Source organism: Salvelinus sp. IW2-2015, linkage group LG1 (assembly GCF_002910315.2).
Source record: "Salvelinus sp. IW2-2015 linkage group LG1, ASM291031v2, whole genome shotgun sequence".
Classification (NCBI taxonomy): Eukaryota; Metazoa; Chordata; class Actinopteri; order Salmoniformes; family Salmonidae; genus Salvelinus; species Salvelinus sp. IW2-2015.
The window spans coordinates 5291392-5311520 of NC_036838.1; the positions used below are offsets into that span (position 1 = coordinate 5291392).

The 20129-nt window shown below is 41.0% G+C and overlaps 1 long non-coding RNA gene and 2 pseudogenes across 1 annotated transcript in view; 1 reads left to right on the forward strand and 2 right to left on the reverse strand.

Moving 5' to 3' along the window:
- The window catches only part of LOC111953074 (E3 ubiquitin-protein ligase SMURF2-like), an 80377-nt pseudogene extending 79526 nt beyond the window's left edge, over positions 1-851 (reverse strand).
- LOC139029134 (zinc finger protein 782-like) lies at positions 724-14716 on the forward strand (annotated as a pseudogene).
- Positions 14717-17362: 2646 nt separating this feature from the next.
- LOC111956240 (uncharacterized) overlaps positions 17363-20129 on the reverse strand; it is a 13566-nt gene continuing 10799 nt past the window's right edge. Inside the window, exons 2-4 of the long non-coding RNA XR_002876239.3 lie at positions 19315-19390; positions 19108-19197; positions 17363-18984 (exon numbers count right to left, since the gene is read on the reverse strand). This is a non-coding gene — a long non-coding RNA (uncharacterized lncRNA). The remainder of the gene's footprint in view (positions 18985-19107; positions 19198-19314; positions 19391-20129) is intronic.

Consider the following 20129-nt stretch of genomic DNA (forward strand, 5'->3'; position numbering starts at 1 on the left):
AGTTGTAACAATTAATTAATGCAGCCATTGTGATAACCCCAAATGTGTTGGCTTTTTTATTTGGAGAGTTCGCTAGCTAACAGTAAATCAACGTTATTCACGACTATGTCAGCTAACTAGCTAACTGGCTAGCTAGGTAAACTAACGTTGGCTAGTATTATAAACTGAAAAAATAAACATTTACTTGTTAGAAAAACAGTATGCTTATTCGAAGCGTAGCTAACGACATTTGATCAGTGTGTTAGTAAATATAATATGGCGTTGTTGTGAATAACAAAGTGTAAACATTCACGCAGGAAAACTAGCCAACTACTGTAGCTAGCTAGTAACGTTAGCTTGATAACGCCATTAGCTAACAAGCAAGTGAAGCTAGAGACAGCGAGAGGGTTTTACATTCTTACCTGTCAACCGCAGTTTCACTGGGCCATTTCTCCTAACTCCTTGATTAGACATGCCCGTTTGTGTTCCAGCTTGACGTGGGGTTATCAAAAATATGTATAATACATGTGTCTAGCTATTTCACAAAAATGAATTCCTATTTATCTCCTATGGCTATGGCAGTTTCACAGTGAATGAAGAAGAATGGAGTCACGGCACAATTGCCCGGATGAGCACAGCTCTAGTGCTATACACCACCGTCCCGAGCACATACTCCTAAAGAAACTAAAATAAAAGGCTAATTTCCAATAAGCCAGGATCTCCTCCCGAAAGAAACGGTGCTATATGACGTCCAAGGCTGCTTCAAAAGCCAAGGGTGAGCTCCTCTACCGCTGGGGGTGGCAGTTCTGCTTGAAGTGGTGGTAGTTGAAATTTCCAAGCCGAGATGTCTTGCTGGTCTCAATTTTTGGATAGTGACCCTCCCCTCTAGTGACATCACTCACAAGGTTAAAACACAAGCACTAAATTGATGTACAATGTTAATTTAAATGAGAGGAAATTATTGGACATATTTAACCTTTTTTATGTTGTGTTCATCAATATAGTACTGGTAGGCAACCACAGCCTCTGTCACTGAGGACTGCCTCACTAGACTGATCTAAGGTCAGTTTTATGTTTCACCCATCCTCATGGTTATGAATAGGTTTTGTGGAGCCAGTGGAGGGTAAGCTGATCCTACACTTGTGTGTCCATAAAAGCATTGTCTGGACCTTTATGGCACAGGACTGTGGACATACCCCACTTTCTGTCCGTTTCCCTTGAACCACTACATTACCAAACATAGCACAAGTATGCAGCACTAACTGGAGAGACCTAACTGGAGAGAAGGGGGCTGATATGTAGTAGTCTACATCAGTGTTTCTCAATCAGGTATAGTAAACTACCCCTCATACTATACCTCATTCCTATCATAGACTATCCACGGGAGGGGGTACTAGGGAGACATAAGAACATAGGCCTAATGATTGGTTGCACGTAAGGGGTGCTTCTGGCAGAACATAATGTGATTAGAGGTAGGCCTACATTAACCTAAAAGAACCCCTGGTCTACATGTCTAGCGATCCCAAGTGGTGCAGGGGTCTAAGGCACTGCATTTCAGTGCTAGAGGCGTCACTACAGACCCTGGTTCGATTCCAGGCTATATCACAACCGGACGTGATTGGGAGTCCCATAGGGCGGCGCACAATTGGTCCAGCGTCGTCCGGGTTAGGGTTTGACCGGGGTAGGCCATCATTGTAAATAGGAATTTGTTCCTGACTGACTTGCCTAGTTAAATAAAGGTTAAATAAAATAAATAAATAAAAAATTGTCATTGCCACTTTTCCCCAGACACTTTATTGACATGAAATGGTTTATTTCTCCATCTACTGGCTGCTTTCAGAAGTGCATGAGACAAGCTAGAAGCCAGATCACAGAATATATCAGATTCAACGAACAACATAGGGAAAGTTTGGCCCACACAATGACAGATAGGTCAGATCATAAACCAGCATGGTTACATTTCTCAGGACCCATCACTCAGCTGTTTCCCCAAAAAGTGTCTGGGTGCTCACTTTGTTGTAGTTTAAATCTCAGACTGACCCTTTAAATTGGTAAAAAAATATTGTTTAAAAGGCCAGATGCAGATGTTGTTATATCAATATCAAATCATTTCTGGGTAACAATTAAGTACCTTACTGTAATAGATTTCCATTCAAATTGACAAAATTAGCTTTTCGACAAAAATATATTTCTCAAGCAAGACTTTTGCTTGGACTGTCTGGGAATGGTCTGAGTGGGGAGGGGAAAACTGAAAACTAGCTGTCAGAGGTTTGGAACTTTGTTATTGGTGTATTAATCAATTTACTGCATGGTGATGTCACCATGGAAAGCTGAAACTCCTGCCTATGCAAACCTGCTGATTGGAAGGTCCTATGTAGATTGTATTTTCAACCAGCAACTATCAGGAAATAACACTGATCAGTGTTAGTTTCATCATCTGTTGTACAATATGATATAAAAGACATGAAAAACAGAATTTTGACTGCACTGGGCCTTTAAAATTTGGCATCAAAATGAACATCAACAGGCTATATTGTATCTTAGTTTACTTTTTAATATTACTTTAATGGAAAACTCACACTTTTATTGAACTTAGTTAAAGGCGCAATCTGTAATATCAACAGCCTGAGTATCACTATATTTGGTAAACTGAGGGATGAAGCTGGACACACACACAAATAAGGATATTGCAACAGTAACGTTCTCCTACAATCTCTAACAACAGGAATAGAGCTACCACCAAACACGTCACTAGATAGGGTACTGACTTTCATATACACCTCTGGCCGGGACAGGAATACACTTATCTATCTACTGTAATTCAATTCAATACATCTTTATTCTCCCCAAAGAGCAATTCTTGTATGGTGTAAAAATATGTTTACATACATTAAAAAACATGCACACAGTAAATATACATGGACAAAAGAAGATTAAAAAGCCTTGAAAATAGAGCCACACATGTACAAAATATACATTTTATATATACACATACAGAAACATATGTACATGACAGTAGGCCAGTCAGATAGGTCTATACACATTGCACTACCAGCAACAGGGGAGAGCTACAGGAAGAGGCCATTGATGGCAGCTATAGCCGTAATGATAATGGAGCCACGAGCTCTGGCGGTCCTCAGGCTAGGCACTCTGAACTGATGCCCTGAGGACAGCAGCTGGAACTTCTGTTACAGGGGGTGAGGGGTCCCCCAAAAATAGAGGTCGCCTTACATGCTTGTTAAACAGGTCAGTTAGACTGCATTGAGTGACACCTGTAATCTTAGAACAAAGGTTTAACATTATGTAGCCTAGGACTACAGACTAGATTTGAAGGTGAGCCTAGGTTTTGAAAAAGTTTATAGGAAAGGAGAAATGTGATTTGTGTGTGTCTGAGATGCGCTGTTGGCTTTGATTGGTGGATCTTTTTAGGGTTTGTGTGTGTGTGTGTGTGTGTGTGTGTGTGTGTGTGTGTGTGTGTGTGTGTGTGTGTGTGGTGTGGTGTGTGTGTGTGGGTGTGGTGTGTGTGTGTGTGTGTGTGTGTGTGTGTGTGTGTGTGTGTTGTGTGTGTGTGTGTGTGTGTGTAATTCGCTCATTCTCTTTATGTCCATTCTGAAAGTTTCCAAAAGTAGCCTGTCATAATATAATGGAAATGAGCATAACAACATTTTTACAATTTAAACAAATCAGGATGACCATCATGTGTGAGGAATGACGGCAGCTGACAATTTCGTGTTTCTTTCCAGTCCTTAATGCAATGCAACTGAAGCTGGATTGAGGGGAATTTTTGTCTGACAAGTATTTTTCTCCGCTCATACCGGACTTTCAAATCAAACAGATAGATTTTCGCTGTTCTCACTAACGGCAAATGCTGTATTCTTGTTCGTATGTTTTCCTGTTTTCTGTTTTTATGAATAAGCTGATTTGATCAAATCCCCCATTTGCACAAAAAAACTTACTTGCCAGCTTGCAATACAAATATTTAACCACTAGAGTACACATGGTCTAAAATTTGCGGGGAGATGGAGGTGAGCACATTCTCATGTCAAATTACGTTTTTATAAATGCCAAATTTAGCGTGAAATCTGGCGCATACACATTTTGTGTATATTTTGTATGTAAGCACGGTTTATAAATGAGGCCCTGAAGCCTGTATTGAGAGACTTGGTGGTACTTCTGCTTCCTCTCTGCGTTTTGACCTTGTCTTGAATCCATCAATAGCCTGAGCCTAGGTGTGTTGTAGGCTACAATATTAAGAGGAAATTATAGTCCTAAAAATGCTTCCCAGTTGCACTGACTCACCCAATGATGACTCACTCACTTGATGATGGCCAATGCGTTCTTGCCAAAAGCCTCTCTTGTTATAGGCTACTTCTTTGCAGGGGCACAACTTTCCATGAGGACATGCCCCCCCCCCTTCTGAAATTGCATTTTGTCCCCCCCCCCCCCCAGTTTTATCATTGGAATGTGATACAAAACAGGGCAACGATTTGCTTAAGGACCATGCGAACGCCTCCGAGCAGTCGGGTAGGCTGTTTGGAGTGTTTATCTGACAAAAAATAAATTATATATTTTTTTATGCCCCCCACTTCTAAAACCAAAGTTGCGCCCCTGCTTCTTTGTAAAACAATATTTGGAAGTTGATCAAATATTTTGGTAGACTACAGCAGACAGATTAGTATTTTTTTTTCAGCAGGAGCCATGTTTTCCAACCTGTGTTTTTCCGCAATTATATTTGAAATATTGTGAAAAGGCCTGTTTTGTATGCATGCTGTTCACTGACAGATTTGCTGCGCGTTCCCGACTGTAGGCTATGCCTTGTTATTGGGCTACACACAATCAATCCACTGCTAGGGTATTTTTTTAAAGAAACTATTGATCCTCTGAGGCTAAATTATTTTAAATTCAGGGGTGCTACAGCTCCTCGAGAACCCCTCGCACGGCTATGATTCTATAAGGAAATAAATTAAGTGCAACGCTGGAGAGCTGAGAGTTGCAGAGTCATGTCTATCAGAGCTGAGGGAGAGAGACAATAGAAAGTGCGCAAACCATAAACCCAAGCTGGCCCAAACCAAATCAACTCTGAAAATCTACTTTTTCACATTACGTTTATTTGGAGGGGCCAGGAGAATTAAGGAAGAACTCGAATGAACTTTGATAGCTTTTGTTATAATTTGTATATTGCAAAAAACGCAAGAAAAAAATGCATGCCGTGAGAGGTACCGGATCTGGCTCAAATTAAGTTACCGGGGAAAAGTCATGCAAAACATTGTTCAATTCAAACGATCTGCTGACAGGTCCACAGCAATTTGCCATTGTTTTCTCTTTCAGAAACAGACACAGTTTTTACCCAGATACAGCATAAATTACTGCAAAAGATTAAAGCATTCCGCCAACCCAGTAGCTTATGTTAAATATTTTACAGTAGCCTATAGGCTACAGTATTACTGTGCGATAGGAGAGTGACATCATTGCCTATTTAATCTCCGAGAGTAAAGCAAGGCTGGACATATAAACACAATAATCTATTGATTGATGATATTGAAAAACAATTAGTATTTTGCATAGAAGTGTGGGCTGTAGCATTTAGCCTACTTTTAAATTATTTTGAATATACAATAAATCTTGCAGAATGCGCAGACAGGCACTTGCTATAGTCAGCATGCATGTTTTAGAAAAGGTTACTGCAAAATATGAAAAGATTCTGCCCACCTCTACAGAAATGTGATCAAAATGACCATTGCTCTTTCTTTTAAAAACCGCCTTGGCCCAATTACAAATAGTTCCAAATTATACAGCAAATAAAGCGCATTATTGACACCTTTAAAGGTGACTGGAATACATTTTCCAGGCTGGGTTTTAATGCTGGTTCATGCCTGCACAGTTTAGGGACAGGTATAAATCTAAAAAATGTTGTACATGCGCAGACTTTTCATAAATGGCACACACAGTTATTGAGTGTGACATTTACGTAACAGTTATAAATGAGGCGCCTGTGGAGCAGACAGATATATGAATATCTAGCTCTGCAGCCCTATGCATGGAGGCAGCTGAGTCAACTCCACTGCGCTGATCCCCTGCTCTCCATCTATCACAATTTCCCACCTCTTAGTTCTAGTCTCTGCCGTCTCTGCATGTGATAAATAAACAGAAAAGAGTACATATCTTCTCTGTCGGTGTCCTTGCCGAGTCCTAACGTAACCTGTTTTATAACAGCAGCTTCACTAACTACTCCACACAGACTCCACAGCTGATCAACCCAACTCTTTCTTTGGACCCAGAGCCCACACATATTAAAGAGGAACAGGAGGAACTCAGGACCAGTCAGGAGAAAGAGCAGCTTCAATGGCTGGAGGCGGATATCACAGAGTTCATATTCACTGCTTCCTGTGTGAAAGTGAATGTGATGTTACGAAACCAATATCTAGCCTACTGATGATTTGGCTCCACTCGTTATATCTGTCTCTCTAAAAGCGTATGCGACTAGGTGTTGAATGTACAGTATGTACTCGGGAGCCAGCAACCTTACCTTAGGTCCAGGGATAGCTCAGTCAGGACTCCCATGGTAGGCCAGTCCAAGCAGAATATTATTTATTCAGATGGTGCCAAAACATGAAAATATACAAAAAGGAAAAAAATAAAAAAAGGCATGCCAAAAACTGTAATACAAAACAAACTAACGCAGGCTGAGAGGCTTCCTGCCACCTCACACACACTAGGTCAAAATCCTCTTGATGGCTTGACAGGTGAGTTTGAACACAAATAAAGCTAGCTCATAGCAAGTGTTTCTGGACTTTTGCTGTGGTCAAATTTCTTAGAGTGTACACTATACGGTACAAATATTGCACTGTACAGAAAAAAATGATTGATTGTGTATTGTGAAGGAATGGTTTTGTTCTCTTTTTAACAAAAGTATATGCCTTATAGAAATAGGACATGTTAATCACAAAACATAGCGTGATTGCAGAAAAGCTGTTGATAATCTAGGGCAGGGGTGTCAAACTCAAATACCCAGTGGGCCAAAATGTAAAACCTGAACAAAGTCGCGGGCCAACATTGAACAAATGAACCTTTTAATATGGACCCAAACAAGTTTTGCTTTAACATTGAATATGGAACAAGCATCGCTTATTACCATACAATATATAATTTAATAGTGGAGACATGCAAAATCGAATTTCAAATGAAAAAACACATCAATGGCATTCATTTATTAAATAAATAAAATGTAAATAAAAATTGTATGCCTCTTTTCTATTTGCAGCCTTCTGATTTAAATACCAAAATAAACTTTTTCCACTGGCTAATAATTTTACAAATAAAATGATAATAAATCAATCAACCATTCAAGCCCATGCCTTGTAGCAAGAAAAAGTGCCACAAGAAACATTAATTATTGCACACTGATCTAATCTGATGTGCCCAAGCCAGATACCTGGCATCTCTTCTTGGATGCTAGTTCATCAATGTCTGGGCTCAGGCTCTGAGCTGAAGAAATCCTCAGTATCGAGCGAAGGTGTTCATCAGTCAGACGTTCCTGTGAGTTGTTTTGGTCATCTTCATCGAGGAGAAAAGTTGCTCGCATAGATAAGTGCTGCCGAACATGGAGAGCATCTGAGCAGCTTGTGTGGAGCTGAGGCATTGTGTCAGGGATGAACCGTGGAAACTGTGCGGCAACCACAGCATCATACTTTGACTTCAGCGTGTCGTTGCACTGGAGTTCAATCAGCTCCATTTGGATGTTGGTTGGTGCATTTTCCACATCAACTGCGAAGGGATTACTAAGCAGTTAAAACCTACATTTCTGGACATCGAAGTCGGCAAATCGCCGGCTAAACTCAGCGGCGAAAACACTGAGTTTTTCAGCAAACTGTGCGCATGGGAACACGGCGGTAGAGATCTGCGCTTTTATGGTTTGGCAGCAGGGAAAATGGCAATGGTTTCCTTGCAGCATCTGATTCTCCCACAGGCACAGTTTAGTTTTAAAGGCCCTCACTGCAGCGTACATGTCTGTGATGATGCGCCCCCGCCCCTGAAGCTGCAGGTTCAGCGCATCGAGATGGCCGAGATGTCACAGAGAAAGATATTCTGCCTCCCACTTGTCCAGAAAGCTCCTGTTTTCTGCCTTTCTTTTCGCCATTTTTGGGAAGGGATAGCGCGCTGACAGTTGTAGCGTCTATGTTGCTATGACTACTGTCACAGAGGAGAGGGCGTTTCTGGGTCCTGTCCTGATTGGCGCGCGAAAAACATCAGCAGAGCATTATGGGATTCGTAGTATTAGCGGTGAATGCGCTGTATAATACCGGCGGGCCAGCTCTAGTAGTAATTTGGTATTGTCTCGCGGGCCAAATATAATTACCCGCGGGCAAATCTGGCCCGCGGGCCAGAGTTTGACACCCATGATCTAGGGTGTCGACTGTGCTAACCACAAGGTTGAGACAAGATGGAAAAATTCTCAGCTACACAACAAACACTCCGGATATCTGGATCCTGTGTGCTGTGAGGCTGGGACCAGCCTGGGCACCACCGATAGGCTAGCAAGTTTAAACCACGCTCAGCCTCTACTGTGACAGGCCAGAACTTTTATGTTGTCAAATAGATTTGTGTATGGGCCCCTGAACACTATAATGGTACAAACATTGCACTGTACAGAACAAATGTTGATTGTATGTCCATAAAACCATGTTCCAGTCTACTAAGTCCCAGAATATAAAACAGGTAAGGTCATAGCATTTTAATAACTGCACCTTCTGATTTAGTGCATTATGACAAATTATCCTATTTACACTTTGTAGTCAATTTTGACACTAGAATAACTGTTTCGGACTCATATCGTTTTCAAAGGGATTCATTGCTCTTTAAAAGCAGTCGCTCTTTAAGCTAGGACTCTGGTTCACAGGCGGGAGCAGCACAGTATGTAACCGCCGAGAAACCCCACAGAAGACGACGAGTTGGGGGTGCCAACGCTAGCTAGTTAGCACACTGATAGACCTTTGCCCCACCTGTCGGGCACTGCTTTCCCACAGTTCTGTAAATGACAGCGAGGACAGGCGGGAGTGAAGGACACTGCTAGCAAGGAGGACTCTGGTACACAGGAGGCGGGGCTGACAGTGCCCCTTGCCCCGGAAAAACTCAGATAATAATTTTATTCTTTAACCCATATTTTAATCGCATAGACAATCAGGGGAAATCATATATATCTAAAGTGTTACACAAGCATGAAGATGTCGTGCTCGAGGGGGGGGGGGGGTCCATGCAGAAACTAATGGGACGCTTTGGGGTGGGGGGCGTTCATGAAGGAACCAATGGGAACCACATGCAGGAACCCTACGAYTTGTGCTCCGCAATCACACACTATTGGTTCAGAGTGCAGTAACTTCACTTGCTGCTATTTGCCTTGTTTTTTTACTTTGATTATGAACTACAAAATCCAAGTTAAAAAAACAATGCAAACAGCAATTTAGGGATCAATATTTCGGTCAATTTTCTTGCCGACTAACCAACCCCCATTAACCGGTTAACAAACGGTTAAATTCGTTCCAAACAATAAGATGAGTGCCAACAGAAAATAGTATACATGGAAGGAACGGACATTTTTCACTAAGAGCTTAAAAAACATGCGACAATAGCAAGCCTATCCTCTCATATTATAGATTATAGAACATGCAACTACTGTAATGAAGCAGAGAATGGAATGTATCATTTTCAAACATTTGCCAAAATGCAATTTGCGTGAAAACAGTTTTCTAAAAGACGCACCTGATAAGAGCAGTTTCATGTGACGAGATGAACATCTTCATGGGAAACTAGTCTCGGCTCATTGATTAGAGACAGCCATTAGTTGACATAAGAAGGCTACTTTCTAACTCTAAACTCACTGTACATTGATATTTTCGGCAAAATAACAATTCCCGTCGACCAAGACACTGTGCCTGCTTTATGACCGACGATTTTGTTCAATTCTGACACCAATTTAATTCCACGAAATTATGCAAATTAACCGATAGACTGATAAGCATGACGGTCAAATGTATTTTCAGCGACTGACGGTTTACCTTTAACATCCCTACAGCAGTTACTGCGGTTTGCCTTGCTATTCTATCGGGCTCCGAGTTCAGGCCTTCCTAATCATAATCACACACACCATAAGACTGGCAGTGATCCAGTTCTCACCAGAAAAAAAACATACTACAGTCTTGCGGAACAATTACGATTGAACTGCAAATACCCAGATCATGGTAAGAAAGATAAAACAAAATATGTAAAAGCTAGCTAAGATAAAGGAAATGACAGAGTTATAATGATAGTTGTAAATTGGGTGGTTCTAGCCCTGAATGCTGATTGGCTGAAAGCCTGGTATATCAGACCATATACCACGGGTATGACAAAACATTTATTTTTACTGCTCTAATTACATTGGTAACCAGTTTATAATAGCAATAAGGCACCTTGGGGGTTTGTGATCTATGGCCAATATACCAAGGCTAAGGGCTGTGTCCAGGCACTCCATAAAGTGCCGTGCGTAAGAACAGCTCTTAGCCGTGGTATATTGGCCATATACCACACCTCCTCGGGTCTTATTGCTTAATTATACAATGTCAAATATTTCTTAAAAGTAAACATTCTCCTTGATGAAACATTTCTTACCTTATGGTGAAAAAATGCTTGAGGGTTACTTAAATACAACATTCAAAACATGAAAACATAACTACATAAAACCGTTAAGTACAGTTGGAATGTAGTTAGAACTCTCAAATTGTTTCCATCAAAAAGAAAAGCAGCAAGACAGTTGGTACAACACATTTAGATTGCAGATACTGCACCTTGCTTTTGCATTACCCATATAGTTGTTTAAGGTCATACAAAGGCAGAGTGCAGTATCAGCATAGGGGTCAGATCAGTGGTCAGGGTTGATATGCATAATTTTTTTTTATTCATAATAAGATCATCCATCAATGCATTACCACTTACATTGCCTTCATAATGTATACACACCCCTTGACTTTTTTCACATTTTGTTGTTACAAATTGGGACTAAAATGAATTTTGTCCTTTTTCAAAGATCTACTGTAATAATTAAAACAAATATCTTCATTAGATAATTATTCAACCACCTGAGTTAATACATGTTAGAATCACCTTTAGCAGCGATTACAACTGTCTTTTTCGGTAAACACACCTGGATTGTACAATATTATTTGCACATTATTCTTTTTAATACTCCTCAAGCTTTGTCAAGTTGGTTGTTGATCATCGCTAGACGGCCATTTTCAAGTCTTGTCATAGATTTTCAAGCTGGTTTAAGTCAAAACCGTAACTAGGCCACTCAGGAACATTCAATGTCATCTTGGTAAGCAACTTCAGTGTATATTTGGCCTTGAGTTTTAGGTTATTGTCCTGCTGAACGGTGAATTTGTCTTTAGAAAGCAGACTGAACCAGGTTTTCCTCTATGATTTTGCCTGTGCTTAGCTCTTCATTTATTTTTAGCGTTAAAAAAACTTCATAGTCCTTGCCGAAGAAGGGCATATCCATAACATGATGCAGCCACCACCATGCCTGAAAATAATGTATGAAGTGTGGTACTCAGTGATGTGATGGAATTGCCCCAAACATACAGTGCCTTCAGAAAGTATTGATATATTCTTACCCATCTACACACAATACACCATAATGATCAAGTGAAAACATGTTTTTAGGCATTTTAGCAAATTTATTGAAAATTAAATACAGAAATATCTCATTTGCATAAGTATTCACACCCCTTTGCTCCGAAACTCCAAATTGGAGCTTGTGTGCATCCAATTTCCTTTGATCATTCTTGAACTATAATTACAACTTGATTGTCTATATAAGGTACCACAGTTGACAGTGTATGTCAGAGCAGAAACTACCATGAAGTCCAAGGAACTGTATGTAGAACTCTGAGATAGAATTGTGATGAGGCGTATAGCTGGGGAAGGGTATAAAACAATTTCTAGGATGTTGAATGTTACCAAGAGCATAGTGGTCTCCATCATTGGGAAATTTAAAAAATATGGAACTACCCAGACTCTGCCTAGAGCTGCCCGTCCAAACAAACTGAACAACTGGGCAAGAAGGACCTTGGTCAGAGAGGTGACCAAGAACCCAGTGACCACCATGACAGAACTACAGAGTTCCTTGGCAGAGATGGGAGAACCTGCCAGAAGAACAACAGTCTCTATTGCACTTCACCAATCTGGGCTTTATGGGAGGGTGGCCAGAAGGAAGCCACTCCCGAGAGCATAAGGCAAAATATTCTGTGGTCTGATTAGACAAAATTGTTACTCTTTGGCCTGAACGCAAAGCACTATGTCTGGAGGAAACCAGGCACAGCTTATCACCTGTCTAACACCAACCCTACCATGAAGCATGGTGACGGCAGCATCATGCTTTGAGGATGCTTTTCAGCGAAAGGGACTGGGAGACTGGAAATGATAGAGGGAACAGTGAATGGAGCCAAATACATGCAAATCCTAGATGAGAACATGCTTCAAAGTGCAAATGACCTTTGACTGGGGGCAAATATTTACATTCCAATAGGACAATGACCCAAAGCATACAGCCAAAGCATTGCTGGAATGGCTTCAGAATAATAATGTAAAAGTCATTGAGTGGCCCAGCCAAAGCTTGAACTTGAATCCCATTGAAATTCTGTGTAAAGACTTGAAGATTGCTGTTCACAGCCACTCCACATCTAATTTAACGGAGCTTGAGACTATCTGCAAAGAAGAATGGGAGAAAATTCACAAATCCAAAGCTGATACAGACATACCCAAGATGACTCAAAGCTGTAATTGCTGCCAAAAGAGCTTCTACAAAGTATTGACTCAGGAGTGTGAATACTTATGTAAATGAGATTTAATTTTCAATAAATAATGTCAGATGTTTTCACTTTGTCATTATGGGTTATTGTGTGTAGATGGGTGAGATTTTTTTATTTAATCCATTTACAATTCAGGCTGTAACACAACAAAATGTGTAAAAAGTCAAAGGGTGTGAATACTTTAAGGCACTGTATCTACCTACACCATATTTGGCTGGGTAGCAAAAAAACTCCAGGCATTTTTCTCAAGTTTCACTGTTTGCATAGTTAGTCCTCTTGGTCTTTGTAGGGCAGTATAAATATCTAGTTAAAACTCGACTTGATGTTCAGTATCTTCTCTTTCAAGTCGAAACACAGCTTGTCCTGCAGTGACGAATCAAGGATATAGCTTGAAAAATGTACCTCAATCCAGGATGGAAGGTGTCGCTGATAATGATATAATTAGAAGATTGAAATGCTGCTTGCTAATGCTAAACCAGCCCTTTGGATTCCACAACCCTTCCGGCAGCTACTCACCCAAACACTAGGCGCCACCTATTCATGGAATCCAATGGGCTGCTTTAGCATTAGCGAGCCTTTATAGAACAGTTTTGTATGCATTTTTTACTGTGCATGATTTAAAAGTTGTCTGTCATGAAAAACGTATTGAAATAGCATATTGCTTGGTATGTGCACTCAGGTATGTCTAAAGGCTGTAGATCTATATAACATAGAGATCTATCATTCAGTTGTATCATTCAGTTATGTTTAATTCTGTGGTATACAAATAACCTCTGCACCTTCCCTCCAGACTCCTTGCAGCTCTCTCTCGCTGTTTCTGAAGAGAATGTTCCCCTTGAGCAGCAACACTTTGAGCAGGAGTGGATCCACAGTCTGTGGAAGGAGGACCCACACAGATTAAACAAGAACATGAGGAACTCGGGGCCAGTCAGGAGGAAGAGCAGATTCAAGGGCAGGAGGCTGATATCATCGAGTTCAAATTACCTCTTCTTTATTTGAAAAGTGATTGTGATCAGGTGAACCCACTTCATTCCTTGACTCTTCTCCAAACCCAGACTGTGGAGAACAGAGAGAGTACCTCTAAACCAGTGGATCTCACACCTTTTGTCACTGTTACCCACCTGAAGGGTCTTGACATTCCCTGTGACCTTCCAAATAATCAAAACAATGCCTACAGCAACAGCTCAGCTGTAAGCAGTGACCCAGTAAGACTTGACAGCAGCCCACCATTGGATCCCAACCCATCAATGGGGGAACACTGTTCCAAACCCAGCACCACGTCTAGAAAAAAATCACCGCTGCTTTGACTGTGGTGAAACGTTTGCTCTGAAAGCTGACCTGCAGGGGCATGTGACTCTCGCCAAGAAGAGATGCAGCGAATTATGCCTCTGCAAAAAATGCTACAACTCCACCTGTAAATTGAAGGCCCATGTCAGACTCTGTCACGTGGAGAAACTCTTCACCTGCCCCTTTTGTGGAAAGACCTTCAAACTCAAAGGACACCTGTCCAGACATATGAGGATTCACACAGGAGAGAAACCATTTAGCTGTGATGACTGTGGGAAGAGTTTCATTCAGAAGGGGGACCTAAGGAGGCATGTACTGACTCACACTGGAGAGAAACCATTTAGCTGTGGCGACTGTGGGAAGAGTTTCATTCAGAAGGGGGACCTAAGGAGGCATGTACTGACTCACACTGGAGAGAAACCATTTAGCTGTGGCGACTGTGGGAAAAGCTTCAATCGGAAGGGGAACCTGAACTTGCACATATTGACTCACACAGGAGAGAACGTCCACAAAGAAAGAAACAAAGAAAGAAAACACAATGAAAAAACAAAGAGGAAATGAATAAGGACAAAGACATCTTGTTAGAAGATGGACAACACTTTGGAAAAGCAAAGGATCATTCATTCTGTGGGTTTCAGATAAATAGATGTCATGAATTTACTTTTGTAAAAAGTTCTATGTAAAGAAAAAGTTTGATTTGATCTAACAGTACAGAGTAGTTGAAAACTCACAGTCTGCTGTTCAAAGTCTCTTGATGTATTCACGTCATTATAAACAGGAATTCCTGGTCGTTTGTTTTTTAAATATCTGGAAAATAGTCTGACAGATGTTATTGACATTTAAAAAAATATATACTCCAATAAAATGTGTACTTGCATTTGTCCAATATCAATGTTCATCAATTTTGTACTAATGCTGCTCATTTATGATATTGATTTAATCTTGTATATATATATATATATATATATATATATATATATATTTAAATACTGTTATTGTTCAGTACCATGTACTTTTTGGAGAAATGTCCTCTGGTCTGATGAAACAAAAATAGAACGGTTTGGTCATAATGACCATTGTTATGTTTGGAGGAAAAAGGAGGAGGCTTGCAAGCTGAAGAACACCATCCCAACCGTGAAGCACGGGGGTGGCAGCATCATGTTGTGGGGGTGCTTTGCTGCAGGATGCACTGGTACACTTCACAAAATAGCTGGCATCATGAGGGAAAATTATGTGGATATATTGAAGCAACATCTCAAGACATCAGTCAGGAAGTTAAAGCTTGGTCCAAATGGGTCTTCCAAATGGACAATGACCCCAAGCATACTTCCAAAGTTGTGGCAAAATGGCTTAAGGACAACAAAGTCAAGGTATTGGAGTGGCCACACAAAGCCCTGACCTCAATCCTATAGAAAATGTGTGGGCAGAACTGAAAAAGCGTGTGCGAGCAAGGAGGCCTACAAACCTGACTCAGTTACACCAGCTCTGTCGGGAGGAATGGGTCAAAATTCACCCAACTTATTGTGGGAAGCTTGTGGAAGGCTACCCGAAACGTTTGACTCAAGTTAAACAATTTAAAGGCAATGCTACCAATTGAGTGTATGAAAACTTCTGACCCACTGGGAATGTGATGAAAGAAATAAAAGCTGAAATAATTCTCTCTACTATTATTCTGACATTTCACATTCTTAAAATAAAGTGTTGATCCTAACTGACCTAAGACAGAGAATTTTACTAGGATTAAGTGTCAGCAATTGTGAAAAACTGAGTTTAAATGTATTTGGCTAAGGTGCATGTAAACGTCCGACTTCAACTGTATATGGGAATGTCCCATGGTGCTCCCTTTTTGGAAGGAGGTTCTTAAAAAGCTTGAAGAATGGGTGGGACAGCCTATCCCAGAGTCCCTACAGTTGTGCTTATTAGGGGATATACACTATCGGTCAAAAGTTTTAGAACACCTACTCATTCAAGGGTTTTAATATATTTTTTACTATTTTCTACATTGTAGAATAATAGTGAAGACATCAAAACGATGAAATAACACATATGGAATCAAGTAGTAACCAAAAATATATTTTATATTTGAGATTCTTCCAATAGCCACCCTTTGCATTCTCTCAAGAAATTTTTATAATATGGGAACACTTTATGAATTATAGAAAAGACTGGAAGGTTCACATCCCAACAGGACAATGACCCTAAGGACAAAGCCAAGACAATGCAGGAGTGGCTTCAGGACAAGTCTCTGAATGTCCTTGAGTGGCCAAGCCAGAGCCCGGACTTGAACCCGATCGAACATCTCTGGAGGGACCTGAAAATAGCTCTACAGCGACGCTCCCCATCCAACCTGCGAGGATCTGCAGAGAAGAATGGGAGAAACTCCCCAAATACAGATGTGCGAAGCTTGCAGTGTCATACCGAAGAAGACTCGAGGCTGTAATCGCTGCCAAAGGTGCTTCAACAAAGTACTGAGTAAAGGGTCTGAATACTTATGTAAATGTGATATTTTAGTTTTTTTTTAAATAAATTTGTTCCAATTTCTAAAAACCAGTTGTTGCTTTGTCATTATGGAGTATTGTGTGTAAAAAAAATATAATTCATTTTAGAGTAAGGATGTAACGTAACAAAATGTGGAAAAAGTCAAGTGGTCTGAATAGCTTTTGAATGCACTGTATGTGGACGTCCTGGGCCAGGAATAGAAGACCAGCCCCGTGACTGAACATCCTTCTGCCCCCAACGGACCAACTCAAACTCCTGCAAGTGGTCCAGAGCCGACCAACTGTGGCGCTCCTGGATGTAAAGTGCAAGACCAGCAGAGAGGGCTGGCTGGGCTTCGGGCGTAAGAAGGACCACCTCTCAGATGACAACAAATATTCATATCCTGTCGAGAAACATTAGTGGAATAATACACCAAGCGCAATACACAGGACACAAAGAGTGTCCTGGTTGAGTGATAGTTGAAGATAGAAAACGGTAGATTGTTAAAGACTCTCATTCCTATCATCTTCTTCCACAGATTGTGTGGGATCAGACTCTCAGTAGATGGGTGGATAAGAGTGCAGAGCAGCTGCACAGGAGATGGAATCAACTTTCCACTGTCATTTTAAATCAGAGCATTTTAATTGTATTTGAACTTTGAGCGTGTTATATGGTTGCGTACTACTTGTTTTTACATTTTGTTGATATTTCATTTTACAGAGCAAGCCTCCACCTCCCCTACCAATGGGGATGTACCCCCCTCCTCCAATGGGGAACGCAGGCTAATTCCGGGCCTCTGACGGTCCTCCCAAGGATAATAAATATGTACTCTGTGGAAGCAGGTGAATAATAATAATTTATTCAACTTCTATAGTGCTTTTCATAGAATCTAAAAGGGGTTCAAGAGCAAAAAACAAACAAGCAACATATCAGGCCAGGTCAATCAATAGAGGCCAAGTCTTTGAATGCTGCATCCACCCAAGATGGAGAGGGTCAGTTCATGGCTTGAGCAGAGAGAGCTGGTCAGAGGATGGAAGACAGTTATAGAGTCTGCTGATGATCTTGTAGAGGGCAAGTATAGGAACCAGCCTGAGTCATATAGCCACTGGACTTCTCCTCTTCTACTTGTTTGTATTGTAATGTCTCTCAGGGTGATGGTCAGACTGATGTTTTTGATACATAAAATATATATACTTTCCAGAAAAGATCTCCTTCCATTTGTCGAAGATTTCAATTTTTTTCTTACAATTTTCCACAATTGTTTCCACACGTCTGCTGAATCTTTGGCCCATTTTCCCAAAACACGAAGCAGAAAACGACAACACTGAAAAGCGAAAGCAAACACTAAATTCAAAACAGTTTTCTCTCTTTCCAAAATGACACACACGCGTCGTATGAATAGATCTGTTTACCAACCAACAACACACTGATGTGATTAACACAAAACACTACTATGAATATCCCATTAGTAGGTTTATGCCTTTTCAGTGTTACACTGTAGCAGGTTGTAAAAGATTGTTACAATAATGTATACCTACTCAAACACACACAAATGCAATACAGTAACAAAAACATTGTAATGTATTCCCAACATGCAGTATTTTTGAACACTTGTGTTTTGTATGTAACACTTTCAGGAGAAAAACATTCAGTAAGATAAAGGGTTTTCTGTACAAAAATTTAAAAAATGAAAGTGGCTCATTCTTTCAAAACTCTAAACACAAAAACACATGCAAAATGTAAGAAAAAAGACATTAGGCTGCATCCTGCCTCCTATTTTGGTCTGGCCACAGCACCTCATCTACATCACAAGCGATGTTCTCCCTGAATAAACAGTGGGGAAAGAATCTTCTGGAGTGACGGATCCAGCCGCCGAAAGCCCCCACATCAACTTCACCACGTGTATCCTCCATTGCCTGGAGAAGATGCATGCGTGCGAGGGGATGGTGGTCATACACCTTCCATCGCCATGCCGGAATAAACTCTTCAATTGGGTTTAGGAATGGGGAATATGATTGGAGGTATAGAACAATAAATTGTGGCTGGTCGATGAACCAGTTGCGGACCAGAGCAGCCCGGTGGAAACTCACAGTGTCCCAGATGACAACATACCTGGGCTGCTCTGGTCCACCCCTCTACTCGGCTGGAATGAGGATGCCATGTAGTGTGTCCAGGAATGTGATGAGAAGGGCGGTGTGGTATGGACCAAGGTTGGCATGGTGATGGAGGACGCCTTGCTGGCTAATGGCTGCGCAATTGGTGATATTCCCTCCACGCTGTCCAGGCACATTCACAATGGCCAATAATGTTCCGTCCCATTCTTTTGGCTAGGTTGAAGCCAGCCTCATCAATGTAAATATAAACGTGCTGAATTGCAGCGGCATCCAGCTCCAAGACTCTGAAACAGACAAGACAATATGTGGCATAGACCTAGAGCCGTCACTATGGTGAGGCACAATACAGTACTGTAATGTGTCTATACAGTGCTTATATGATTGTAAATTCACAGTATAGTACTTACTTGCACATATMCATAGCGATGTTCTTTAACCCTCTCTGAGTTTCGCTCTAATGGCACCCTGTAGACCTGTTTCATCCGGATTCGGTTGCACTGTAATACACGGTCCAATGTAGACAAGCACACCTGGTGAATGTTATTGAATATTGTGTTGTCTGTAATTATGTGGTTCTGGATTTCTCGTAGTCTAATGATATTGTTTGCCACTACCATGTTCACAATAGCGGTCTCCTGTTCTGGTGTGAACAGCCGGTGTCTTCCACCATGGCCTAGCCGTCTCTCAGTTCTGCAGAAGATCCACAAATATGATATGATTGGTTACAGTAAACTAAAATAATCTATTTTCTTTCTATATGAAATTACATTACTGTAACATTGGCCAACAATCACTGAGTAACATAGGCCTACTGATATGTCGGACTGCAGTATACTACAGTATACATACATAAAGAGCATAGTGTAGATGGTAAGTAACTTACCGGTTCTCATTTCTGAATGTACGGATGATAGATGCAACCGTGTAGCAGCTCAGGTTAGGCTGAACTCTGCCCAGCCTCCCTCATACTCAATCCATGGTTGAGCACATTGTCAAACAATGTGGCCCTGACCTTATCTGAGACAACTGTCCTTCCTCGTCCTCGTCTTCCTCGTCCTCGTCTTACTCTCACTCCTTCCCCTCTAGCCTCTTGCTTCACCCTTGACTTCCATTTTCCTCCAAAACAGGAGAGCTCATCTGTGGCCTTTTATAGTGCTAAAGCTCTGATTTCTAAGCGAACAATTCAGCAACTAGTGTTTACACCTGTGAGGAGTGGGTGTTGCCAATTGGTGTATAGAGCTTGGCATTGTGATTGGCGTTGCTTTCCAAAGGGACTAAAGATATTTTAATATCTATAATAATGTAGAGAACTGTGTGTAGTGTTTCGCAAAAGGTGTGATATAGAATTGAAAACTTGAGTGTAAAGCAGAAATTGTGCTTGCAATTTTGCAGACTTGGTTTAGGGATTTGATACTTGAATTTCAGGTTT